This window comes from Oncorhynchus keta, chromosome 19 (assembly GCF_023373465.1).
Source record: "Oncorhynchus keta strain PuntledgeMale-10-30-2019 chromosome 19, Oket_V2, whole genome shotgun sequence".
Lineage (NCBI taxonomy): Eukaryota > Metazoa > Chordata > Actinopteri > Salmoniformes > Salmonidae > Oncorhynchus > Oncorhynchus keta.
The window spans coordinates 79081541-79109043 of NC_068439.1; the positions used below are offsets into that span (position 1 = coordinate 79081541).

The 27503-nt window shown below is 48.7% G+C and overlaps 1 pseudogene; it reads left to right on the forward strand.

Moving 5' to 3' along the window:
- Nucleotides 1-27503, forward strand: part of LOC118376513 (signal-induced proliferation-associated 1-like protein 1) — a 417378-nt pseudogene that overhangs the window by 50385 nt on the left and 339490 nt on the right.

The following is a 27503-nucleotide window of genomic DNA, read 5'->3' on the forward strand; positions in this document are numbered from 1 at the left end:
CTGAAAACACTCAACAGGAATTCCTCTTTTCGCCTCACTTCCTGCTGTTTTTAACTTTTCTCTGTCAGACAGATATACAGGGACTATGATGGAGACACATAGGTATCCAGCTATTTCCTGTGGGGCTGCCTTCTGCCCTCCCTTGCTCCCTCCTTCCTCTCCTCCCTTGCCTTGTGGCCCTGGACTGTCTGTGCCGCCTAGAGCAGAGGAAAGAGAGAAAAGAAGGTTGACCCAGAAACATAGAGGGTTGAAGCAGAGGGGGGGACAGGACAGAGCAGAGTGGCCCCAGATGTCTGTAGTCAGGCAACAGATTTACCCTTTAGACTGGGTTGGGTTGGGTTAGACTGGGTTGGGTTAGGTTAGACTGGGTTGGGTTGGGTTAGGTTAGACTGGGTTGGGTTGGGTTAGACTAGGTTAGGTTAGGTTGGGTTAGACTGGGTTGGGTTTGGTTAGACTGGGTTGGGTTAGGTTACGTTAGACTGGGTTGGGTTGGGTTAGGTTAGACTGGGTTGGGTTGGGTTAGGTTAGACTAGGTTAGGTTAGACTGGGTTGGGTTTGGTTAGACTGGGTTGGGTTTGGTTAGACTAGGTTAGGTTAGGTTAGACTGGGTTGGGTTGGGTTAGGTTAGACTAGGTTAGGTTAGACTGGGTTGGGTTTGGTTAGACTGGGTTGGGTTTGGTTAGACTAGGTTAGGTTAGGTTAGACTGGGTTGGGTTAGGTTAGACTGGGTTGGGTTAGGTTAGACTGGGTTGGGTTTGGTTAGACTAGGTTAGACTGGGTGAGGTTAGGTTAGACTGGGTTGGGTTTGGTTAGACTGGGTTGGGTTTGGTTAGACTGGGTTGGGTTTGGTTAGACTAGGTTGGGTTAGGTTAGACTGGGTTGGGTTAGACTAGGTTGGGTTAGGTTAGACTAGGCTGGGTTTGGTTAGACTAGGTTGGGTTAGGTTAGACTGGGTTGGGTTAGACTAGGATGGGTTAGGTTAGACTGGGTTAGGTTAGACTGGGTTAGGTTAGACTGGGTTAGGTTAGACTGGGTTAGGTTAGACTGGGTTGGGTTAGGTTAGACTGGGTTGGGTTAGGTTAGACTGGGTTGGGTTAGGTTAGACTGGGTTAGACTGGGTGAGGTTAGGTTAGACTGCGTTGGGTTTGGTTAGACTGGGTTGGGTTTGGTTAGACTGGGTTGGGTTTGGTTAGACTAGGTTGGGTTAGGTTAGACTGGGTTGGGTTAGACTAGGTTGGGTTAGGTTAGACTAGGCTGGGTTTGGTTAGACTAGGTTGGGTTAGGTTAGACTGGGTTGGGTTAGACTAGGATGGGTTAGGTTAGACTGGGTTAGGTTAGACTGGGTTAGGTTAGACTGGGTTAGGTTAGACTGGGTTGGGTTAGGTTAGACTGGGTTGGGTTAGGTTAGACTGGGTTGGGTTAGGTTAGACTGGGTTGGGTTAGGTTAGACTGGGTTGGGTTTGGTTAGACTGGGTTGGGTTTGGTTAGACTGGGTTGGGTTTGGTTAGACTGGGTTGGGTTTGGTTAGACTGGGTTGGGTTTGGTTAGACTGGGTTGGGTTTGGTTAGACTGGGTTGGGTTAGGTTAGACTGGGTTGGGTTAGGTTAGACTGGGTTGGGTTAGGTTAGACTGGGTTGGGTTAGGTTAGACTGGGTTGGGTTTGGTTAGACTGGGTTGGGTTTGGTTAGACTGGGTTGGGTTTGGTTAGACTGGGTTGGGTTTGGTTAGACTGGGTTGGGTTAGGTTAGACTGGGTTGGGTTAGGTTAGACTGGGTTGGGTTTGGTTAGACTGGGTTAGGTTAGACTGGGTTAGGTGCGTGACTGGAGGGTCAGGGCTGAGGGCATACCAGAGATGGACTTTGCACCCAGGCACATCTTTCATTCAGAAGAAACACTCACGTTCCCATTCCATTTCTCACTGTTCCATTTACGGAGGCATAAGTGTCAGTGTCACAAGGCCTGCGCCCTCTGCCCCCCTCTCACCCCCACCCCTCCTCTTAGAATCCAGGATTACCCAGAGTCCTCGGCGCTTGGGTTTTCACAGCCATTTTAACATGAAGTTGTCAGTCTCTCTCCTGTTGCCATGACAGTTACCCTGTTGTCATGGCGAATATCTCCATTTGCTATGATGTATGAGTGGACACTTAACCTTTATTTTTTATTTTTTAAAGATTAGGCCTGTTATGTAATTGCTAGAATAGAATGCCCTGTGAATGAGTCAAACCAATCAATCAATCAATCAGTGGAATCTCCATGAATTTGACTGTGGATCTGTCATCCATATTAGCATCCATTTTTTTTTTAAGGGGTTTAAACTTGACAGTAGTGAAAACTCCCCCAGTGTTTCCTTGAGGTTTGATGTGAACAGAACTTTTAGGTTGTCAAATATTGTGTGTGTGTGTGTGTGTGTGTGTGTGTGTGTGTGTGTGTGTGTGTGTGTGTGTATAAACAAAGGTCTTATCGAAAGTGTTTTGACTGGAAAGTAGTAGACAATTGAAAACAACTCTAGGGTAGAAGGCTAACATTTCTTCGCCCACAGAACTTTTGTCAGCTGTTGTTTCTTAACATCAACTGTCTGTTGTGGTAGTGGTAGCGGTAGCGGTAGTAGTGGTAGTAGTAGTAGTAGTATCAGCCTAGCGATCAAGACTGTTGCATGTTGGGTTGAATAAAGAGAAACAGACCAGTCTATAATTTCCATCAGAACGGAGCTCTGTTTTTGGGAGGGTTTACACTTTTGTTTCTGGTGTTTGCCAACTCTCTCTTTCTCCATTCCTCTCTTCTGTGTTTAGCAGGTAGATGCTCCTATTCCCTACATAGCTCTGGTCTGTTCAACCTCACAGGACCCTTGTGATAAGTACTTCTCATTGTAAACGTCGGTGTGTTCTGGGGACAGGAGGTCCTTCTCTCTTTGTGTCGTCTGATGAAACCCCTGGGGATGTTTGTGTGTGTGACAAGGTATTTGTGTTGACTGGGACGTTCTATAGCCAACCCTGCAGCTTCCGTTGTTTATTGTGTTGGAGGGCTGGCTATGAGGCCTGAGGTTTTACGAGCTGTCGGCCTGGAGCTGTGTGTGTGTGTGTGTGTGTGTGTGGGTGTATGTGTATGTGTATGTGTGTGTGTGTGTGTGTGTGTCAGGGTTTCTGTTTGGGCCAATTTTTTGGGGTATGAAAAGTTGATAAATCAAACTGTTGGTGTCCCAAAAAACAAATCCCTTTGCTAAATAATGCCTTTTATTTATTGATGTAAATGCCAATCGATTGTAAATACATTTGATCATCATGCTTAATTTTTCTATGTTCATTTAAGTACATCTAAAAGTTAAAAATTAAACTAATGCGAGATCATCATCCTCTGCCATATGGACACATTGGTACACTGTGATCCATTGGCTGCAAAATAAATGATCTAATGGATCTCCTTGTGATCTATTGGCTGCTAAATAAATAATCTAATAGAACTCCTTGTGATCCATTGGCTGCTAAATAAATGATCTAATGGATCTCCTTGTGATCTATTGGCTGCTAAATAAATGATCTAATGGATCTCCTTGTGATCCATTGGCTGCTAAATAAATGATCTAATAGAACTCCTTGTGATCTATTGGCTGCTAAATAAATGATCTAATAGAACTCCTTGTGATCTATTGGCTGCTAAATAAATAATCTAATAGAACTCCTTGTGATCCATTGGCTGCTAAATAAATGATCTAATGGATCTCCTTGTGATCTATTGGCTGCTAAATAAATGATCTAATGGATCTCCTTGTGATCTATTGGCTGCTGAAGTAATGAGCACATGGAACTCATAGCCTATAGGCCAATGCAGCAGTAGGCGGGCCTGTAACTTCCATTGCTCTTTCACACCAAGAATTGGTGATAATCGAGGAGGAGATTGTTGGAAATACTTTTCAAATAGCTTACTGTGAGGAACAATAGATTTTATATATTATCATTCGCAATGGATGTTACCCCCCCAGTCGGTGGATGTTACCCCCAGAGTCGGTGGATGTTACCCCCCCCAGTCGGTGGATGTTACCCCCAGAGTCGATGGATGTTACCCCCAGAGTCGGTGGATGTTACCCCCAGAGTCGGTGGATGTTACCCCCAGAGTCGGTGGATGTTACCCCCAGAGTCGGTGGATGTTACCCCCAGAGTCGGTGGATGTTACCCCCAGAGTCGGTGGATGTTACCCCCCCAGAGTCGGTGGATGTTACCCCCAGAGTCGGTGGATGTTACCCCCAGAGTCGGTGGATGTTACCCCCAGAGTCGGTGGATGTTACCCCCAGAGTCGGTGGATGTTACCCCCCCAGAGTCGGTGGATGTTACCCCCAGAGTCGGTGGATGTTACCCCCAGAGTCGGTGGATGTTACCCCCAGAGTCGGTGGATGTTACCCCCAGAGTCGGTGGATGTTACCCCCAGAGTCGGTGGATGTTACCCCCAGAGTCGGTGGATGTTACCCCCAGAGTCGGTGGATGTTACCCCCAGAGTCGGTGGATGTTACCCCCCCCAGAGTCGGTGGATGTTACCCCCCCAGAGTCGGTGGATGTTACCCCCCCAGAGTCGGTGGATGTTACCCCCAGAGTCGATGGATGTTACCCCCAGAGTCGATGGATGTTACCCCCAGAGTCGATGGATGTTACCCCCAGAGTCGATGGATGTTACCCCCAGAGTCGATGGATGTTACCCCCCAGAGTCGATGGATGTTACCCCCAGAGTCGGTGGATGTTACCCCCCCCAGAGTCGGTGGATGTTACCCCCCCAGAGTCGGTGGATGTTACCCCCCCAGAGTCGGTGGATGTTACCCCCCCAGAGTCGGTGGATGTTACCCCCCCCAGAGTCGATGGATGTTACCCCCAGAGTCGATGGATGTTACCCCCCGAGTCGATGGATGTTACCCCCCAGAGTCGATGGATGTTACCCCCAGAGTCGATGGATGTTACCCCCCAGAGTCGATGGATGTTACCCCCCCCAGAGTCGATGGATGTTACCCCCAGAGTCGATGGATGTTACCCCCCAGAGTCGATGGATGTTACCCCCCCCAGAGTCGATGGATGTTACCCCCAGAGTCGATGGATGTTACCCCCAGAGTCGATGGATGTTACCCCCCTAGAGTCGATGGATGTTACCCCCCTAGAGTCGATGGATGTTACCCCCAGAGTCGATGGATGTTACCCCCAGAGTCGATGGATGTTACCCCCCCAGAGTCGATCGATGCACCGGTGTGTCAATCTAAGTTACATGACAAAAGAAAACCATCAAAATCCGTCAGTTTAAGCTCAGTTTTTTTTTTGCGTTGGATGAGTCTCAATCCACCACATCCGCTAGTGTCTCAATCCACCACATCCACTAGTGTCTCAATCCACCACATCCGCTAGTGTCTCACTTCCGCATCTGCCAGTGTCTCGCATCTTTTTTATTTATTTTTATTTCACCTTTAATTAACCAGGTAGGCTAGTTGAGAACAAGTTCTCATTTGCAACTGCGACCTGGCCAAGATAAAGCATAGCAGTGTGAACAGACAACACAGAGTTACACATGGAGTAAACAATTAGCAAGTCAATAACACAGTAGAAAAAAATGGGCAGTCTATATACAATGTGTGCAAAAGGCATGAGGAGGTAGGCGAATAATACAATTTTGCAGATTAACACTGAAGTGATAAATGATCAGATGGGCATGTACAGGTAGAGATATTGGTGTGCAAAAGAGCAGAAAAGTAAATAAATAAAAACAGTATAAAAACAGTATGGGAATGAGGTAGGTGAAAAAGGGTGAGCTATTTACCTATAGACTATGTACAGCTGCAGCGATCGGTTAGCTGCTCGGATAGCTGATGTTTGAAGTTGGAGAGGGAGATAAAAGTCTCCAACTTCAGCGATTTTGCAATCCGTTCCAGTCACAGGCAGCAGAGTACTGGAACAAAAGGCGGCCAAATGAGGTGTTGGCTTTAGGGATGATCAGTGAGATACACCTGCTGGAGCGCGTGCTATGGGTGTTGCCATCGTGACCAGTGAACTGAGATAAGGCGGAGCTTTACCTAGCATGGACTTGTAGATGACCTGGAGCCAGTGGGTCTGGCGACGAATTGTAGGAGGGCCAGACTAGAGCATACAAGTCGCAGTGGTGGGTGGTATAAGGTGCTTTAGTGACAAAACGGATGGCACTGTGATAGACTGCATCAGTTTGCTGAGTAGAGTGTTGGAAGCCATTTTGTAGATGACACTGTCCAGTCGAGGATCGGTAGGATAGTCAGTTTTATTTAAGCTTGGCAGCGTGAGTGAAGGAGGCTTTGTTGCGGAATAGAAAGCCGACTCTGGATTTGATTTTTGATTGGAGATGTTTGATGTGAGTCTGGAAGGAGAGTTTGCAGTCTAGCCAGACACCTAGGTACTTATAGATGTCCACATATTCAAGGTTGGAACCATCCAGGGTGGTGATGCTAGTCGGGCATGCGGGTGCAGGCAGCGACGGTTGAAAAGCATGCATTTGGTTTTACTCGCGTTTAAGAGCAGTTGGAGGCCACGGAAGGAGTGCTGTATGGCATTGAAGCTCGTTTGGAGGTTGGATAGCACAGTGTCCAATGACGGGCAAATATATAGAATGGTGTCGTCTGCGTAGAGGTGGATCAGGGAATCGCCCGCAGCAAGAGCAACATCATTGATATATACAGAGAAAAGAGTCGGCCCGAGAATTGAACCCTGTGGCACCCCCATAGAGACTGCCAGAGGACCGGACAGCATGCCCTCTGATTTGACACACTGAACTCTGTCTGCAAAGTAATTGGTGAACCAGGCAAGGCAGTCATCCGAAAACCGAGGCTGTTGAGTCTGCCGATAAGAATTTGGTGATTGACAGAGTGAAAGCCTTGGCGAGGTCGATGAAGACGGCTGCACAGTACTGTCTTTTATCGATGGCGGTTATGATATCATTTAGTACCTTGAGTGTGGCTGAGGTGCACCCGTGACCGCTCGAAACCAGATTGCACAGCGGAGAAGGTACGGTGGGATTCGAGATGGTCAGTGACCTGTTTGTTGACTTGGCTTTCAAGACCTTAGATAGGCAGGGCAGGATGGATATAGGTCTATAGCAGTTTGGGTCCAGGGTGTCTCCCCCTTTGAAGAGGGGGATGACTGGGCAGCTTTCAATCCTTGGGGATCTCAGACGATATGAAAGAGAGGTTGAACAGGCTGGTAATAGGGGTTGCGACAATGGCGGCAGATAGTTTCAGAAATAGCGGGTCCAGATTGTCAAGCCCAGCTGATTTGTACGGGTCCAGGTTTTGCAGCTCTTTCAGAACATCTGCTATCTGGATTTGGGTAAAGGAGAACCTGGAGAGGCTTGGGTGAGGAACTACGGGGCGGAGCTGTTGGCCGAGGTTGGAGTAGCCAGGCGGAAGGCATGGCCAGCCGTTGAGAAGTGCTTATTGAAGTTTTCGATAATCATGGATTTATCGGTGGAGACCGTGTTTCCTAGCCTCAGTGCAGTGGGCAGCTGGGAGGAGGTGCTCTTGTTCTCCATGGACTTCACAGTGTCCCAGAACTTTTTGGAGTTGGAGCTACAGGATGCAAACTTCTGCCTGAAGAAGCTGGCCTTAGCTTTCCTGACTGACTGCGTGTATTGGTTCCTGACTTCCCTGAACAGTTGCATATCACGGGGCTATTCGATGCTATTGCAGTCCGCCACAGGATGTTTTTGTGCTGGTCGAGGGCAGTCAGGTCTGGAGTGAACCAAGGGCTGTATCTGTTCTTGGTTCTGCATTTTTTGAACGGAGCATGCTTATCTAAAATGGTGAGGAAGTTACTTTTAAAGAATGACCAGGCATCCTCAACTGACGGGATGAGGTCAATGTCCTTCCAGGATACACGGGCCAGGTCGATTAGAAAGGCCTGCTCACAGAAGTGTTTTAGGGAGCGTTTGACAGTGATGAGGGGTGGTCGTTTGACTGCGGCTCCGTGGCGGATACAGGCGATGAGGCAGTGATCGCTGAGATCCTGGTTGAAGACAGCGGAGGTATATTTGGAGGGCCAGTTGGTCAGGATGACGTCTATGAGGGTGCCCTTGTTTACAGAGTTAGGGTTGTACCTGGTGGGTTCCTTGATGATTTGAGTGAGATTGAGGGCATCTAGCTTAGATTGTAGGACTGCCGGGGTGTTAAGCATATCCCAGTTTAGGTCACCTAACAGAACAAACTCTGAAGCTAGATGGGGCGATCAATTCACAAATGGTGTCCAGGGCGCAGCTGGGAGCTGACGGGGGTCGGTAGCAGGCGGCAACAGTGATAGACTTGTTTCTGGAGAGAGTAATTTTCAAAATTAGTAGTTCAAACTGTTTGGGTATGGACCTGGAAAGTATGACATTACTTTGCAGGCTATCTCTGCAGTAGACTGCGACTCCGCCCCCTTTGGCAGTTCTATCTTGACGGAAGATGTTATAGTTGGGTATGGAAATCTCTGAATTTTTGGTGGCCTTCCTGAGCCAGGATTCAGACACGGCAAGGACATCAGGGTTAGCAGAGTGTGCTAAAGCAGTGAGTAAAACAAACTTAGGGAGGAGGCTTCTGATGTTGACATGCATAAAACCAAGACTTTTCGATCACAGAAGTCAACAAATGAGGGTACCTGGGGGCATGCAGGGCCTGGGTTTACCTCCACATCACCCGCGGAACAGAGAAGGAGTAGTATGAGGGTGCGGCTAAAGGCTATCAAAACTGGTCGCCTAGAGCGTTGGGGGCAGAGGATAAGAGGAGCAGGTTTCTGGGCATGGTAGAATATATTCAGGGCATAATGCGCAGACAGGGGTATGGTGGGGTGCGGGTGCGGAGGTAAGCCCAGGCACTGGGTGATGATGAGAGAGGTTGTATCTCTGGACATGCTGGTTGTAATGGGTGAGGTCACCGCATGTGTGGGGGGTGGGACAAAGGAGGTAACAGGGGTATGCAGAGTGGATCTAGGGGCTCCATTGTGAACTAAAACAATGATAACTAACCTGAACAACAGTATACAAGGCATATTGACATTTGGGAGAGACATACAGCGAGGCATACAGTAATCACAGGTGTTGAATTGGGAAAGCTAGCTAAAAACAGTAGGCGAGGCTAATCAGCTAGCACAACAAACAGCAGGTAAAATGGCGTTGACTAGGCAACTGGGCCGACAGATAAACAAACAAGCAGAATGGGGTACCGTGATTAATGGACAGTCCAGCGTGCGTCAGCTATGTAGCCAAGAGATCAGTGTCCAGGGGGCAGCGGTGGATGGGCAGGGAAGCTGGGCTGGCGAGTGTTATCCAGGTTTTTTTTTTTTTTTTTTTAAACTAACAATGACTAAATAGCTTGTAGCTAGTTAGCTGGTTAGCGTCTGGAGGTTCTTGAGTGTGTCATAAAAATAAATAAAAATTAAAAGTGATAGCGAATCCGTATCACAGTGGGTGAGGCAGGTTTCCGGAAGGTATAAACAAATACAAATCAAAGAGAGATAGAAAGTAAATGGGTTCAGAAGTGTTTGGGATGAGGTGAGTCAGATGGTTAGCAGGCCTGTGCTAACAAGCTAACAGTTCGTAGGCCCGGGCTAGACAAGCTAGCCGTTAGCAGGCCGAATAGCAAGTAGGGAGATAGCGAGGGCTAGAGAGCTAACCTTTGGGGGACGTCGCGATGGGGTGAGTCTGTTTATTCCTCTTCTTGCGGTGACATCGACAGACCGGTCGTGGGCCCGGGTAATTGTAGCCCAGGATTATGCTACAGGAGCTCTAGTGCGCTGGGTGAGCTGGAGACACAGCGTTTCAGAAAGCTCGGGGCCTTGGCCAGCAGATGGATCTTTGGCGATGTCGCAACGAAAAAGCCTGTTGAAACCACCTCGGACGATTATGTCGGCGGACCAGTCGTGATGGATCGGCGGCGCTCCGTGTCGGCAGTAAAGGGTCCAGGCCAATTGGCAAAAGAGGTATCGTTGGGCCTCTTCGGCTAGTCGGGAGGTGGGCTTAGCTCACTGTAGCTTGTTTTGGGCCAGAGACGTTGGCCAGGAGTAGCCACTGGAATTGCAGCTAGCTAGTTGGTGATCCGAAAGGTTCAGAGCTTGCGGTAGGAATCCGGAGATGTGGTAGAGAAAGAGCAGTCTGATATGCTCTGGGTTGATGTCGCGCTGGTGTTCTAGTTAGCTTAGAAGACCGCTATCAATGGCTAACTGAGTAGTAGCTAGTTAGCTGGCTAGCTTCTGATGGTGGCTCCGGTTCTAAAGTAAAGTATAGAAAAGGCGGATCCGTACCACATTGGGTGATGCGGGTTGCAGGAGAGTATATTCAGCTCTAGTTTGAAAGTGAGATTAAAATATGTATATATACAGAAAAAAACGAAGAAAACTATATTTACACTAGACAGGACGGGACAAGACAAAACATACGTCCGACTGCTACGCCATCTTGGATTAACAGTGTCTCGCATCTGCCAGTGTCTCACTTCCGCAAAAAATCAACAGATTTTTGTCAAATTTAGAAATTGTCGTTAGTTGAATTTCATTCCAACCTCGTTTAGCATGATCATTTAAATTATGGCATAGTTCTACTATTTGTATTAATTTACATCACTGCCAATGACTGACTTTTATTTTGAAGGCACTTTCCATTATTGTTGCTAATCCTTATTGTGGCTAGCTTCACACCGTTAAACAAATAAGAACTGTATTATAAATTAGGGTTATTTTAGATGACACCTAGCTAGATAGTTAACTATTGCTACTTTAAAACATGTTTTTAGGAAAGAACATTGTTTGCATCCATCAGCTAGCTAGTTCTTTTTATGACCAGCACTGTCCAGAGGTTTTATATTTATTTCCCCTTTATTTAACCAGGTAGGTCCGTTGAGAACAAGTTCTCATTTACAACTGCGACCTGGCCAAGATAAAGCAAAGCAATTAGACACATACAACAACACAGAGTTACACATGGAATAAACAAAACATACAGTCAATAATACAGTAGAACAAAAGAAAACAACAATCTATATACAGCATGTGCAAATGAGGTCAAATAAGGGCGTTAAGGCAGTAAATAGGCCATGGTGGTGAAGTAATTACAATATAGCAATTAAACACTGGAATGGTAGATGTGCTGAAGATGGATGTGCAAATGCAAGATACTGGGGTGCAAAGGAGCAAAATAAATACATTATTGGGATGAGGTGGTTGGATGGGCTGTTTACAGATGGGCTATGTACAGGTGCAGTGATCTGTGAGCTGCTCTGACAGTTGGTGCTTAAAGCTAGTGAGGGAGATATGAGTCTCCAGCTTCAGAGATTTTTGCAGTTCGTTCCAGTCACTGGCAGCAGAGAACTGGAAGGAAAGACGACCAAAGGAGGAATTGGCTTTGGGGGGTGACCAGTGAGATATACCTGCTGGAGCGCGTGCTACGAGTGGGTGCTGCTATGGTGACCAGTGAGCTGCGATAAGGCGGGGCTTTACCGAGCAGAGACTTGTAGATGACCTGGAGCCAGTGGGATTGGCGACGAGTATGAAGCGAGGGCCAACCAACGAGAGCGTGCAGGTCGCAATGGTGGGTAGTATATGGGGCTTTGGTGACAAAACGGATGGCACTGGATGCTACTGCATCCAATTTGCTGAGTAGAGTGTTGGAGGCTATATTATAGATGACATCACCGAAGTCGAGGATCGGGGAAGGTTGGAAGTGTGTCTGGGCTCATGCGGCAGTGGCAGATGCGCGAGACAACCTTACCAGCATCATAACATGCGTACCCTCTCTTAGGATTGTAGGGAAATGAGGCCCTCTCGTAGGATTGTGGGAGATGAGGCCCTCTCGTAGGATTGTGGGAGATGAGGCCCTCTCGTAGGATTGTGGGAGATGAGGCCCTCTCGTAGGATTGTGGGAGATGAGGCCCTCTCGTAGGATTGTAGGGAAATTAGGCCCTCTCGTAGATTGTAGGGAAATGAGGCCCTCTCGTAGGATTGTGGGAGATGAGGCCCTCTCGTAGGATTGTGGGAGATGAGGCCCTCTCGTAGGATTGTGGGAGATGAGGCCCTCTCGTAGGATTGTGGGAGATGAGGCCCTCTCGTAGGATTGTGGGAGATGAGGCCCTCTCGTAGGATTGTGGGAGATGAGGCCCTCTCGTAGGATTGTGGGAGATGAGGCCCTCTCGTAGGATTGTAGGGAAATGAGGCCCTTTTCGTTATGCTTGAGACCTTGAGATGAAAACAAAACAAACTCCCTCTCTCTTTCTCTCTCTCTCTCTCCCTCTCTCTCTCTGTAGTGTGTTCCAGGCCTGAGGAGTTCCGTAGCGTCGGGCCAGTAGACTGATTTATCCTCTGTTGTCCCTGTCACACACACACACACACACACACACACACACACACACACACAGCGTAACCAACCCAGGCAGCAGGCCTGCTCATTTCCTCAGCCGTGTGTGTGTGTGTGTGTACACCTGGCTGAAGACAACCTCACTCTCCCTGTCTGATTTATGGAACAGTGGTTAAAGCTGTGGCTGTCTCTCTGAGTCCCAAATGGCACCCTAGTCCCTATTTTAATGCACTACTGTTGACCAGAGCCCATAAGGCTCTTGTCAGAAGTAGAGCACAATAATAAGGAATAGGTTGTTATGTTAGGATGCAGCCCAATGTCATGACCAACAGAGCAGACAGGTGTTCCTGTACTATTCTACTACTAGTGGAATAGTCAGGGATTATATCCCACATGGTGATTAGAGAAGTCTAATAGGGACTATATCCCACATGGTGATTAGAGAACTACTAGTCTAATAGGGAATACATTCTACATGGTGATTAGAGAACTACTAGTCTAATAGGGAATACATCCCACATGGTGATTAGAGAACTACTAGTCTAATAGGGAATATATCCCACATGGTGATTAGAGAACCTAGTCATGGTGATTAGAGAACTACTAGTCTAATAGGGAATATATCCCACATGGTGATTAGAGAACTACTAGTCTAATAGGGAATATATCCCACATGGTGATTAGAGAACTACTAGTCTAATAGGGAATATATCCCACATGGTGATTAGAGAACTACTAGTCTAATAGGGACTATATCCCACATGGTGATTAGAGAACTACTAGTCTAATAGGGACTATATCCCACATGGTGATTAGAGAACTACTAGTCTAATAGGGAATATATCCCACATGGTGATTAGAGAACTACTAGTCTAATAGGGAATATATCCCACATGGTGATTAGAGAACTACTAGTCTAATAGGGAATATATCCCACATGGTGATTAGAGAACTACTATTTTTGAGAGTGAAAACCAAAAGAGAACTGAAAACAGAGTTTGGTAAAAAAATGTAACAGATTTTATACGGCCCTTCAATACCTCCTTTTTGAGATTGCACAATTATTATTTTATTACAGCTGAGACTTCTGGGTATTATTATTTTATTAGTTGTTTTTTTTTTTTTTTACAATCAATGTTAACATGTACAGTTTTAAAGGTAATTATTTATATAGGGAGGATAGTTTAGGCTATTGGCTCCTTGCTCAGCCCGCGAATGGAAGACGCTACTGAAATAATAAGGCAGAAAGAGTGGTTCTGTGAGGCTCTTGGACTCGGACACATTTCTTTTCATTTGGGCCAGTACATTTGGGTTGGGCGCTGGCCCAGTTTGCTCCTGGAAAATGTACCTGAATGTGAAGCCCTGCATAACAAAAGCAGTATGAGAGAAGGAGAGAGGGCGTCCCAGAAGAACAACCTGTTCCTTATGTCGTCCACTACCATTGACATGAGCCTTGTGTCACGAGTCTCACATGCCTGTAAGGAAGCCGCCTGGCTGGAGCGAGAGACACTCATTGGGAGGAAACAAGCAGACCCAGAGGTTCTGACTGAACGGACTCCCCCCAGGACTGTCCATTCACAGTGCCTTCAGAAAGGACTCCTCCTACCCCTCGACCTTTCCCACATTTTGTTGTTCTTACAGCCTGCATTCAAAATGGATGAAACGTTTTTCTGTTATCGACACACAATATCCATCTTGACAACAAAAAAACATGATTTTAAAAATGTTTGCACATTTTCTAAACATGAAATACATAAATATTTAATAAGCGTTCACACCCCTGAGTCAATACATTAGAATCATCTTTGGCAGTGATTACAGCTGAGACTTCTGGGTAAGTCTCTAAGAGCTTTGCACACCTGGAATTGTACAATATTTGCACGTTATTATTGTCCTGCTGAAAGGTGAATTCGTCTCTGTCTGGTGGAAAGCAGAGTGAACCAGGTTTAGGATTTTTCCTGTGCTTCGCTCTATTGAGTTCATTTTTATCCTAAAAATCTCCCTCGTTCTTGCTGATGACAGAAATACCCATAACATGATGCAGCCACCACCGTGCTTGAAAATATGAAGAGGGATACTCAGTGACGTGTTGGATTTGCCCCAAACATAATGCTTTGTAATCAGTCCTTAAACTCTTAACTGTTTTAAAGTCACCATTTGCCTCATGGTGAATTCCCTGAGCTGTTTCCTTCCTCTCTGGCAACTGAGTTAGGAAGGACGCCTGTATCTTTGTAGTTACTGGGTGTATTGATACACAATTCAAAGTGTAATTAATAACTTGACCCTGCTCAAAGGGTATTCCATGTCTGCTTTTTAAAAAAACATTTAACTTATTAATAGGTGCCCTACTTTGCGAGGGACTGGAAAACCTCCCTGGTCTTTGGTTGAATCTGTGTTTGAAATTCACTGCTCGACTGAGGGACCTTACAATTTATCTGTATGTGTGCGGTACAGAGATGAGGTAGTCGTGAAACAAATCATGTTAAACGCAATAAGTTGCATGGACTCAACTCTGTGTGCATTAGTAGTGTGACTTTTTAAGCGACTTTTTAAAAAAAATCCTAAAGTGAATTATCTTGCCATGACAAAGGGGATGAATACCTATTGACTAAAGACATTTCAGCTTTTTATTCATTAATGACATAATGCCACTTTGACATTATGGGGGGGGATTGTGTGTAGGTTGTATTCAAGGGCTTTATGCTCTACCACTTTATACTGACATCCTGTGATTTCAATGGGGGCAGTACCCCCTCCCTCATTGCAAATAGCTGGCAAAACAATCCAAGCAGTGTGGGCCATGGTCTGTGTGCCCACTGAGGCGGAGCTGCTGCTGTCAGTCACTGAGGGCGGTGTAGTATTTAACCGAACAGCTTGTTTTCAACCATGTATTTTAGAATGTACACATTTTGCCACTCTTTTCTTGAGCATTTTAAAAACCATAATCCATTCGTTTTATAGTACACGTCTCTCTCTCTCCCTATCTCTTCTGTTGTGGTCATCAGCGGGGGTTCCTCCATCAGGGGCGGCGCCCCACTTGTAATTGGCCAATCACATGGGAGGACCGCTGATGTCAACAGAAGAGATGGGAAGACATTGAGACAATGACAGAAGAAATTTCAGCATGTGGGAGTCTAAAGATGGGAGGCTTACGTTCCTTCCTTCCTAGGACGCTGTTTGAGTTTAAAAAGCTGGGGATTGAAGAAAGGTGGAGAGACAGAGTTGAGTTAGTGAGAGCAACAGAAAAACGGTGACAGTACTGAAGCTGCTTATGCAGGCTTGGGCTGAATTGGAGAAGGAGAATCCACTAAGCATCTCTCTCTCTCGGGGTCTCTCTCGCTCTCTCTCTCAGGGTCTCGCTCTCTCTCTCCCTCTCTTGGTGGTCTCTCTCGCGGTCTGGCTCTCTCTCTCTTGGGGGTCTCTGTCTCTGTCTGTCTCTGTCTGTCTCTGTCTCTCTCTCTCGGGGTCTCTCTCTCTCTCTCTGGGCTCTCTCTCTCGGGGTCTCTCTCTCTCTCTCTCTCTCTCTCTCTCGGGTCTCTCTCTCTCTCTCTCGGGGTCTCTCTCTCTCTCTCTCGGGTCTCTCTCTCTCTCTCTCGGGGTCTCTCTCTCTCTCTCTCTCGGGGGTCTCTCTCTCTCTCTCGGGGTCTCTCTCTCTCTCTCTCTCGGGGTCTCTCTCTCTCTCTCTCGGGGTCTCTCTCTCTCTCTCTCTCTCTCGGTCTCTCTCTCTCTCTCGGGGTCTCTCTCTCTCTCTCTCTCGGGGTCTCTCTCTCTCTCTCTCTCTCGGGGTCTCTCTCTCTCTCTCTCTCTCTCGGGGTCTCTCTCTCTCTCTCTCTCTCTCTCGGGTCTCTCTCTCTCTCTCTCTCTCAGGGTCTCTCTCTCTCTCTCTCTCTCGGGTCTCTCTCTCTCTCTCTCGGGGTCTCTCTCTCTCTCTCTCTCTCTCTCGGTCTCTCTCTCTCGGGGTCTCTCTCTCTCTCTCTGGGCTCTCTCTGTCGCTCTCTCTGTCGCTCTCTGTCGCTCTCTCTCTGTCGCTCTCTCTGTCGCTCTCTCTCGCTCTCTCTGTCGCTCTCTCTCTGTCGCTCTCTCTCTCTCGGGTCTCTCTCTCTCTCTCTCTCTCTCTCTCGGGGTCTCTCTCTCTCGGTCTCTCTCTCGGTCTCTCTCTCTCTCTCTCGGGTCTCTCTCTCGGTCTCTCTCTCTCTCTCTCTCGGTCTCTCTCTCTCTCTCTCTCTCGGTCTCTCTCTCTCGGTCTCTCTCTCTCTCTGGGTCTCTCTCGGTCTCTCTCTCTCTGGGTCTCTCTCTCTGGGTCTCTCTCTCTCTCTCTCTCTCTCTGGGTCTCTCTCTCTCTCTCTCTCTGGGTCTCTCTCTCTGGGTCTGGGTCTCTCTCTCTGGGTCTCTCTCTCTGGGTCTCTCTCTCTGGGTCTCTCTCTCTGGGTCTCTCTCTCTGGGTCTCTCTCTCTGGGTCTCTCTCTCTGGGTCTCTCTCTCTGGGTCTCTCTCTCTGGGTCTCTCTCTCTGGGTCTCTCTCTCTGGGTCTCTCTCTGGGTCTCTCTGGGTCTCTCTCTCTGGGTCTCTCTCTCTGGGTCTCTCTCTCTGGGTCTCTCTCTCTCTCTCTCTCTCTCTCTCTCTCTCTCTCTCTCTCTCTCTCTCTCTCTCTCTCTCTCTCTCTCTCTCTCTCTCTCTCTCTCTCTCTCTCTCGGGGTCTCTCTCTCTCTCTCTCTCTCTCTCTCTCTCTCTCTCCGAAATATTCTCTTATGTCTGAGTATTTGTCACAGTGTAATAGGAAATGCAGCTCTGTCGCTACCTTTCCCCTGGAGCAGAGTGAGCACAGCCGGTCTTCTCTGGGCAGCCAGGTTTGTCTGTGACGACCGGTCTCTATAGCCAGACTGTGCACACCGAGTCTGTACCTAGTCAGTGTTTTCCTCAGTTTTCTATCAGTCACAGTGGTCAGATAGTCTGCCACTATGTACTGTGTTTAGAGCCAAATAGCATTGAAGTTTACTTTGTTTTTCTGTGGTGTCTTTCCAATAGGTGATATATTTTTATTTTTGTTTCGTGATGATTTGGTTGGGCCAGATTTTCTGAGTGATGTCCTGAGGCTCTATGGGGTTGGTTTGGGTTGGTGAACTGAGCCTCAGAACCAGCTGGCTGAGGGGACTCTTCTCTTGTTTCATCTCTGGACATTGTAGAGCTGTGTGATGGAATGTTTTGGGGTCACTTGTTTTTAGATGGTTGTAAAATGTGATGGCTCTTTTTTCTATCTGAATGAGGAGGGGGTGTTGGCCCAATTCTGCTCTACATGCCTTATTTGGAGGTTTTCGTTGCACTTGCAATACTGTGTTGCAAAACTCTGCATGCAGTATTTCGATTGGATGTTTGTCCCATTTGGTAAATTCATTATTAGAGATTGGACCCCATACTTCACTGCCATATAGAGCAATTGGTTCTATAACTGCTAGAAATTTTTTGAGCCAGATTTTAATTGGAATTTAGATTTTGATGTTCCTTTTAATGGCTCTTCTTGCTTTGTCTCTCAGCTCATTCACATAAACAAAGTAATTAGCATAGTCGTCGCTACACAAACCGCACAAATAAAATATAAAACATTCATTACCTTTGACCATCTTCTTTGTTGGCACTCCTAGATGTCCCATAATCACTATTGGGTCTTTTTCTCTATTAAATCGGTCCATATATAGCCTAGATATCGATCTATGAAGACTGTGTGATAAACGGAAAAAAATAGCGTTTCATAAGGTAACGTCATTTTTTTAAATTCAAAAAGTCGACGATAAACTTTCACAAAACACTTCGAAATACTTTTGTAATGCAACTTTAGGTATTAGTACACGTTAATAAGCGATACAATTCATCAGGAGGCGATGTCAATTCTATAGGTGTCTGTTTCGAAAAAATGTCTTGGAGAGAGCTCGACCAAAACATCCGGTCTAACCGATTCCCTTGATTCGGTTAGACCAAGAATCAATTGCGAATCAAATGACAAGACTCTAGACAACGTGTGGAAGCTGTAGGCACTGCAACCTCGGCCTCATTTAATTCGATTCACTTTGAACAATTCCTTGAAGTCACGGATGGATATTTATTTCCATTTTCAGTGATCAGATATTCCTGCACTTTTCGATGAAACGCACGTTCTGTTATAGTCACAGCCGTGATTTAACCAGTTTTATAAACGTCTGAGTGTTTTCTATCCACACATACTAATCATATGCATATACTATATTCCTGGCCTGAGTAGCAGGGCGCTGAAATGTTGCGCGATTTTTAACAGAATGTTCGAAAAAGTAGAGGGTCGACTTAACAGGTTAACGGTCAGAACCCAGGTCTGACAGAACCAGTGGTTAACGGTCAGAGCCCAGGTCTGACAGAACCTGTGGTTAACGGTCAGAGCCCAGGTCTGACAGAACCTGTGGTTAACGGTCAGAGCCCAGGTCTGACAGAACCTGTGGTTAACGGTCAGAGCCCAGGTCTGACAGAACCTGTGGTTAACGGTCAGAGCCCAGGTCTGACAGAACCTGTGGTTAACGGTCAGAGCCCAGGTCTGACAGAACCTGTGGTTAACGGTCAGAGCCCAGGTCTGACAGAACCTGTGGTTAACGGTCAGAGCCCAGGTCTGACAGAACCTGTGGTTAACGGTCAGAGCCCAGGTCTGACAGAACCTGTGGTTAACGGTCAGAGCCCAGGTCTGACAGAACCTGTGGTTAACGGTCAGAGCCCAGGTCTGACAGAACCTGTGGTTAACGGTCAGAGCCCAGGTCTAGGTGCTGCTGTAACCCCTCCTTAGTGGGAGACAGCAGACCCTCCTTAGTGGGAGACAGCAGCACCAGGTCATCTGCGTACAGCAGACACTTGATTTCAGTGTCGTGTAGGGTGATACCAGGTGCTGCCGATTCTTCTAATGTTTTTGCCAATTCATTCATGTAGATGTTAAATAGTGTTGGACTTATTGGGCTGTTTCACTCCCCGTCCCTGAGAGAAGTTTGCTTGTTGCCAATTTTAACCGCACATTTGTTTTTAGTGTACATTGATTTAATAAAATCATATGTTTTCCCTCCAATACCACTTTCTATTAGTTTATAAAAAAGACCTTTGTGCCAAATTGAATCAAATGCTTTCTTGAAATCTACAAAACACGAGTAGATTTTGCCTTTGTTTTGGTTTACTTGTTTATCAATTAGAGTGCGGAGGGTGTAAATGTGGTCTGTTGTATGATAATTTTTTTAGAAATCCAATCTGACTTCTGCTCAGGATGTTGTGTTGGTCAAGGAAATGATGTAGTCTGCTATTTATAATACTGCAGAGAATTTTCCCCAAGTTGCTGTTAACGCAAATTCCTCTAATTATTTGGGTCAAATTTGTCTACATTTTTATAGATCCTTGGTTCCAAATATCGGGGAAAATACCTGTAGTGAGGATAATGTTGAAGAGTTTGAGTATAGCCCATTTGAATTTGTAGTCTGTATATATTTGATCATTTCATTTAAAATACCATCGGCACCACAGGCCTTTGTTGGGTTGGAGAGTGCATAGTCTTTCCAATAATGATTCTTCTGTAATTGGGGTATCCACATGATTCTGATAGTCTGACTGTTGATTCAAGGATTTGTAATTGGTCTTTTTTTTTGTTCTGGGCTCTTTGTTATATTGCTGTAGAGGTTTGCAAAGTGATTTCTCCACATATCCCCATTTTACAGAGAGCCAATTCCCCATGATGAGGTGTGTTTAATTTATTCCAATCCTCCCAGAAGTGGTTTGATTCTATGGATTCCTCAATTCCACCCAGCTGATTTCTAATGTTCTGTTCCTTTTGTGTTCTCAGCGTGTGTTTGTAATGCTTCAGTGTTTCCCCATATTGAAGGCCTATATGTTTGTTGTCTGGTTCTGTGTTTTTGATTAGATATATTTCTCAATTACTTTCTTAGATTTTTGCATTCATTATCAAACCATTTTTAATTTTCTGTTATTTCTGGTTTACTCTTATGCTTCTTTAAATTAGCCAAGGAGGCTAATTTGTCATATATAAAGTTTATGTTCCAAACAGCCAAATTTACACCTTCATTGCTGAAGGAGAATGTTAAGGCTAAAAAGTTGTCCAGGAGAGATTGTATTTGTCTACTAATTGCTTTTTGGTAGATGTCTGTACAGTTTGCACTCCATCTATAGGCCTGTTTTGTACCATGTAATGTATTGGGCTGTGATGCTTCATGGTTGGGTACACTGTGATACACTCTGATTTTACTGTGGTCTGAGAGAGGTGTTAGTGGGCTGACTGAAGGCTCTGAGAGACTCTGGGTTTAGGTCGGTGAGGAAGTAGTCTACAGTGCTGCTGCCAAGGGATGAGCTGTAGGTGTACCGACCAAAAGAGTCCCCTCTCAGCCTACCATTGACTATGTACAGACCCAGTGTTCCACAGAGCTGTAGGTGTACCGACCAAAAGAGTCCCCTCTCAGCCTACCATTGACTATGTACAGACCCAGTGTTCCACAGAGCTGCAGGTGTACCGACCAAAAGAGTCCCCTCTCAGCCTACCATTGACTATGTACAGACCCAGTGTTCCACAGAGCTGTAGGTGTACCTACCTAAAGAGTCCCCTCTCAGCCTACCATTGACTATGTACAGACCCAGTGTTCCACAGAGCTGTAGGTGTACCTACCAAAAGAGTCCCCTCTCAGCCTACCATTGACTATGTACAGACCCAGTGTTCCACAGAGCTGCAGGTGTACCTACCAAAAGAGTCCCCTCTCAGCCTACCATTGACTATGTACAGACCCAGTGTTCCACAGAGCTGCAGGTGTACCTACCAGAAGAGTCCCCTCTCAGCCTACCATTGACTATGTACAGACCCAGTGTTCGACAGAGCTGTAGGTGTACCTACCAGAAGAGTCCCCTCTCAGCCTACCATTGACTATGTACAGACCCAGTGTTCGACAGAGCTGCAGGTGTACCTACCAGAAGAGTCCCCTCTCAGCCTACCATTGACTATGTACAGACCCAGTGTTCCACAGAGCTGCAGGTGTACCTACCAGAAGAGTCCCCTCTCAGCCTACCATTGACTATGTACAGACCCAGTGTTCGACAGAGCTGTAGGTGTACCTACCAGAAGAGTCCCCTCTCAGCCTACCATTGACTATGTACAGACCCAGTGTTCGACAGAGCTGTAGGTGTACCTACCAAAAGAGTCCCCTCTCAGCCTACCATTGACTATGTACAGACCCAGTGTTCCACAGAGCTGTAGGTGGACCTACCAAAGAGTCCCCTCTCAGCCTACCATTGACTATGTACAGACCCAGTGTTCCACAGAGTTGTAGGTGGACCTACCAAAGAGTCCCCTCTCAGCCTACCATTGACTATGTACAGACCCAGTGTTCCACAGAGCTGTAGGTGGACCTACCAAAAGAGTCCCCTCTCAGCCTGCCATTGACTATGTACAGACCCAGTGTTCCACAGAGCTGTAGGTGTACCGACCAAAAGAGTCCCCTCTCAGCCTACCATTGACTATGTACATACAGACCCAGTGTTCCACAGAGCTGTAGGTGTACCTACCAAAAGAGTCCCCTCTCAGTCTACCATTGACTATGTACAGACCCAGTGTTCCACAGAGCTGTAGGTGTACCTACCTAAAGAGTCCCCTCTCAGCCTACCATTGACTATGTACAGACCCAGTGTTCCACAGAGCTGTAGGTGTACCTACCTAAAGAGTCCCCTCTCAGCCTACCATTGACTATGTACAGACCCAGTGTTCCACAGAGCTGCAGGTGTACCTACCAAAGAGTCCCCTCTCAGCCTACCATTGACTATGTACAGACCCAGTGTTCCACAGAGCTGTAGGTGTACCTACCAAAAGAGTCCCCTCTCAGCCTACCATTGACTATGTACAGACCCAGTGTTCCACAGAGCTGTAGGTGTACCTACCTAAAGAGTCCCCTCTCAGCCTACCATTGACTATGTACAGACCCAGTGTTCCACAGAGCTGTAGGTGTACCTACCTAAAGAGTCCCCTCTCAGCCTACCATTGACTATGTACAGACCCAGTGTTCCACAGAGCTGTAGGTGTACCGACCAAAAGAGTCCCCTCTCAGCCTACCATTGACTATGTACAGACCCAGTGTTCAACAGAGCTGTAGGTGTACCTACCAAAAGAGTCCCCTCCAAAAGAGTCCCCTCCAAAAGAGTCCCCTCCAAAGAGTCCCCTCCAAAAGAGTCCCCTCTCATTTAGTGGATGGTATGATTATCTCCCTATAACCTAGAGGACAGCCAGTGGAAACATCACCTCTGCACCATGTTTCCTGTAGTACTACAATATCAACATCATCAATTACTTTCAGGAAGTCTGGGTTTCTGCTCTTTAGTCCAAAAGCAGAGGACTTCAATCCTTGTAAATTCCAACATGCAACGTAAAAAGATTTCATAATTATATATTTTTTCTTTACCTTCAAAATGAGACAAAAACTTACAATCCAACAAGAACTATTAAAATAGGATTTTTCAAATAAAGTAAACTCTTATTATGCAAATGTGATATGTTTATCATTTAAGTTATAATTTGTGTCATGCCACTTGGGTGGGTGTAGTGTGAGGATGGTGGAGTTCTTGTGCTCATCTTACCATGACCCTCGGCCTATCACATGTGAGCATCCATGACCCTCGGCCTATCACGTGTGAGCATAGTAGACTCAGCATTTGTTTAATGTCACTCATTTGGTTGGTGGGGGCTGGGCCAGTTGCTCCTCTAACAGCCTGTGCGTAGCTCTGCCTGCTGGGCTGTGGCTCCTCCAAGTGTGGGTCTGCGGTGGGGGGCAGAGGGGTGGGAGGCCTCGTCCGGGTGGCTCTGAAGCTGGGCTGGGGTGGTCTGTGCTGCGCTGGCTGTGGTGGGCATTGAGGTTGGTGGTGCTGTGGTCGTGGTTGAGGGTTCCAGGTGGCTGGTCCGGGGTGTTGTCTCGGTGATCTTGGCGGGGTGGAGATTGCTCCGCTGTTCCTGGGTGGAGAGGTCGGACTGCGGTTTAAAGCGACGTCCTTGAGAGTCTTGGCAAGGATGGGGACTGTCTCCCTGTACAGGTGAACATGGTCATAGAGACTGTCCAGATCGAGGGTGGGCCAGGTGTAGATTGGGTCGCAGGGCTCAGTCCAGATCGAGGGTGGGATGGTGGGCCAGGTGTATGTTGGGTCGCAGGGCTCAGTCCAGATCGAGGGTGGGATGGTGGGCCAGGTGTACGTTGGGTCGCAGGGCTCAGTCCAGATCGAGGGTGGGATGGTGGGCCAAGTGTACGTTGGGTCGCAGGGCACAGTCCAGATCGAGGGTGGGATGGTGGGCCAGGTATAGATTGGGTCGCAGGGCTCAGTCCAGATCGAGGGTGGGATGGTGGGCCAGGTGTACGTTGGGTCGCAGGGCACAGTCCAGATCGAGGGTGGGATGGTGGGCCAGGTGTACATTGGGTCGCAGGGCTCAGTCCAGATCGAGGGTGGGATGGTGGGCCAGGTGTACATTGGGTCGCAGGGCTCAGTCCAGATCGAGGGTGGGATGGTGGGCCAGGTGTACGTTGGGTCGCAGGGCTCAGTCCAGGGAGAGGCTGGGATGGTGGGCCAGGTGTACATTGGGTCGCAGGGCTCAGTCCAGATCGAGGGTGGGATGGTGGGCCAGGTGTACATTGGGTCACAGGGCTCAGTCCAGATCGAGGGTGGGATGGTGGGCCAGGTGTACGTTGGGTCGCAGGGCTCAGTCCAGATCGAGGGTGGGATGGTGGACCAAGTGTACGTTGGGTCGCAGGGCACAGTCCAGATCGAGGGTGGGATGGTGGGCCAGGTATAGATTGGGTCGCAGGGCTCAGTCCAGATCGAGGGTGGGATGGTGGGCCAGGTGTACGTTGGGTCGCAGGGCACAGTCCAGATCGAGGGTGGGATGGTGGGCCAGGTGTACATTGGGTCGCAGGGCTCAGTCCAGATCGAGGGTGGGATGGTGGGCCAGGTGTACATTGGGTCGCAGGGCTCAGTCCAGATCGAGGGTGGGATGGTGGGCCAGGTGTACGTTGGGTCGCAGGGCTCAGTCCAGGGAGAGGCTGGGATGGTGGGCCAGGTGTGCATTGGGTCGCAGGGCTCAGTCCAGATCGAGGGTGGGATGGTGGGCCAGGTGTACATTGGGTCGCAGGGCTCAGTCCAGATCGAGGGTGGGATGGTGGGCCAGGTGTACGTTGGGTCGCAGGGCTCAGTCCAGATCGAGGGTGGGATGGTGGGCCAGGTGTACATTGGGTCGCAGGGCTCAGTCCAGATCGAGGGTGGGATGGTGGGCCAGGTGTACATTGGGTCGCAGGGCTCAGTCCAGATCGAGGGTGGGATGGTGGGCCAGGTGTACATTGGGTCGCAGGGCTCAGTCCAGATCGAGGGTGGGATGGTGGGCCAGGTGTACATTGGGTCGCAGGGCTCAGTCCAGATCGAGGGTGGGATGGTGGGCCAGGTGTACATTGGGTCGCAGGGCTCAGTCCAGATCTATGGTGGGCCAGGTGTAGATTGGGTCGCAGGGCTCAGTCCAGATCGAGGGTGGGATGGTGGGCCAGGTGTACATTGGGTCGCAGGGCTCAGTCCAGATCGAGGGTGGGATGGTGGGCCAGGTGTACGTTGGGTCGCAGGGCTCAGTCCAGGGAGAGGCTGGCGTTTATTCTTTGGATTGTGGCAGGGTGGAAGTCCTTCCTCTGTAGAAGGGTTGACACCACGATTCTTGAGTTGGGGAATATTGCAGAGGCCTTCTCGATCACTCCCCGTAGTGAAGTCACCACCCTCTCCTGCTGAGCACGCAGGTCGTTGCTTCCGGTGTGTATGATTATGTGGCTTGGCGACCCAAGATGGGCCTTATCAAGCCGCTCCGTGGCCCTCTGCGTTGTTGGGCACCACATCCTGTCTCCTTTTGTGTCGAGGGAAACGTTTCTTCTCCTGAACAAACTTCCCATTTGAGTCCATCAACAGGACGATGTCAGCCAGAGTTTCTTATGGACTGGAGGGGGCAGAGGGGGGGCTGGTGGGAGCTGGGGTGTGGTTGGTCTGTTTCTTCTGGACTGGAGGGGGCAGAGGGGGGGCTGGTGGGTGTTTATAGCTGGGGTGTGGTTGGTCTGTTTCTTCTGGACTGGAGGGGGCAGAGGGGAGGGGGAGCTGGGGTGTGGCTGGTCTGTTATGGACTGGAGGGGGCAGAGGGGGGGCTGGTGGGAGCTGGGGTGTGGCTGGTCTGTTATGGACTGGAGGGGGCAGAGGGGGCTGGTGGGAGCTGGGGTTGGCTGGTCTGTTATGGACTGGAGGGGGCAGAGGGGGCTGGTGGGAGCTGGGGTGTGGTTGGTCTGTTTCTTCTGGACTGGAGGGGGCAGAGGGGGGGCTGGTGGGGGCTGGGGTGTGGTTGGTCTGTTTCTTCTGGACTGGTGGGGGCAGAGGGGGGCTGGTGGGGGCTGGGGTGTGGTTGGTCTGTTATGGACTGGAGGGGGCAGAGGGGGGGCTGGTGGGTGTTTATAGCTGGGGTGTGGTTGGTCTGTTTCTTCTGGACTGGAGGGGCAGAGGGGGCTGGTGGGAGCTGGGTGTGGTTGGTCTGTTTCTTCTGGACTGGAGGGGGCAGAGGGGGGCTGGGGTGTGGTTGGTCTGTTTCTTCTGGACTGGAGGGGCAGAGGGGGCTGGTGGGAGCTGGGGTGTGGTTGGTCTGTTTCTTCTGGACTGGAGGGGGCAGAGGGGGGAGCTGGGGTGTGGCTGGTCTGTTATGGACTGGAGGGGGCAGAGGGGGGGCTGGTGGGTGTTTATAGCTGGGGTGTGGTTGGTCTGTTTCTTCTGGACTGGAGGGGGCAGAGGGGGCTGGTGGGTGTTTTATAGCTGGGGTGTGGTTGGTCTGTTTCTTCTGGACTGGAGGGGGTAGAGGGGGCTGGTGGGAGCTGGGGTGTGGCTGGTCTGTTATGGACTGGAGGGGGCAGAGGGGGACTGGTGGGAGCTGGGGTGTGGCTGGTCGGTGCCGCTGTCAGTGGGAGGCTGTTCTGGGGCTGGGGAGGAGGGGTGCAGCAGGCAGGGCTGGGGAGGTCTGGCTGGTTGAGCTGGGCTCCTCTGCTGTGTGAGGGCAGGTCATAGTGGTGATCTAGCTGCTCCTGCAGCCTGTCCTCTGTTCTCTTTCTCTCCTGCAGCCTGTCCTCTTCTTTCTCTCCTGCAGCCTGTCCTCTCTTCTTTCTCTCCTGCAGCCTGTCCTCTTCTCTTTCTCTCCTGCAGCCTGTCCTCTTCTCTTTCTCTCCTGCAGCCTGTCCTCTTCTTTCTCTCCTGCAGCCTGCCCTCTGTTCTCTTTCTCTCCTGCAGCCTGTCCTCTTCTTTCTCTCCTGCAGCCTGTCCTCTTCTCTTTCTCTCCTGCAGCCTGTCCTCTTCTCTTTCTCTCCTGCAGCCTGTCCTCTGTTCTCTTTCTCTCCTGCAGCCTGTCCTCTTCTCTTCCTCTCCTCCTCTTTCTCTCCTGCAGCCTGTCCTCTTCTCTTTCTCTCCTGCAGCCTGTCCTCTTCTCTTTCTCTCCTGCAGCCTGTCCTCTGTTCTCTTTCTCTCCTGCAGCCTGTCCTCTGTTCTCTTTCTCTCCTGCAGCCTGTCCTCTGTTCTCTTTCTCTCCTGCAGCCTGTCCTCTGTTCTCTTTCTCTCCTGCAGCCTGTCCTCTTCTTTCTCTCCTGCAGCCTGTCCTCTTCTCTTTCTCTCCTGCAGCCTGTCCTCTTCTCTTTCTCTCCTGCAGCCTGTCCTCTTCTCTTTCTCTCCTGCAGCCTGTCCTCTTCTCTTTCTCTCCTGCAGCCTGTCCTCTTCTCTTTCTCTCCTGCAGCCTGTCCTCTTCTCTTTCTCTCCTGCAGCCTGTCCTCTTCTCTTTCTCTCCTGCAGCCTGTCCTCTTCTCTTTCTCTCCTGCAGCCTGTCCTCTTCTCTTTCTCTCCTGCAGCCTGTCCTCTTCTCTTTCTCTCCTGCAGCCTGTCCTCTTCTCTTTCTCTCCTGCAGCCTGTCCTCTTCTCTTTCTCTCCTGCAGCCTGTCCTCTTCTTTCTCTCCTGCAGCCTGTCCTCTTCTCTTTCTTTCCTTCTCTTTCTCTCCTCGTTATTACTGTTCTGCCTGTCTTTTTGGAGGTCTCTCACCTCCTTTGTTAGATCAGCCAGCTCTCTCTTGAGTCCGTCTTTCTCTTGAGTCCGTCTTTCTCTTGAGTCCGTCTCTCTCTTGCTGA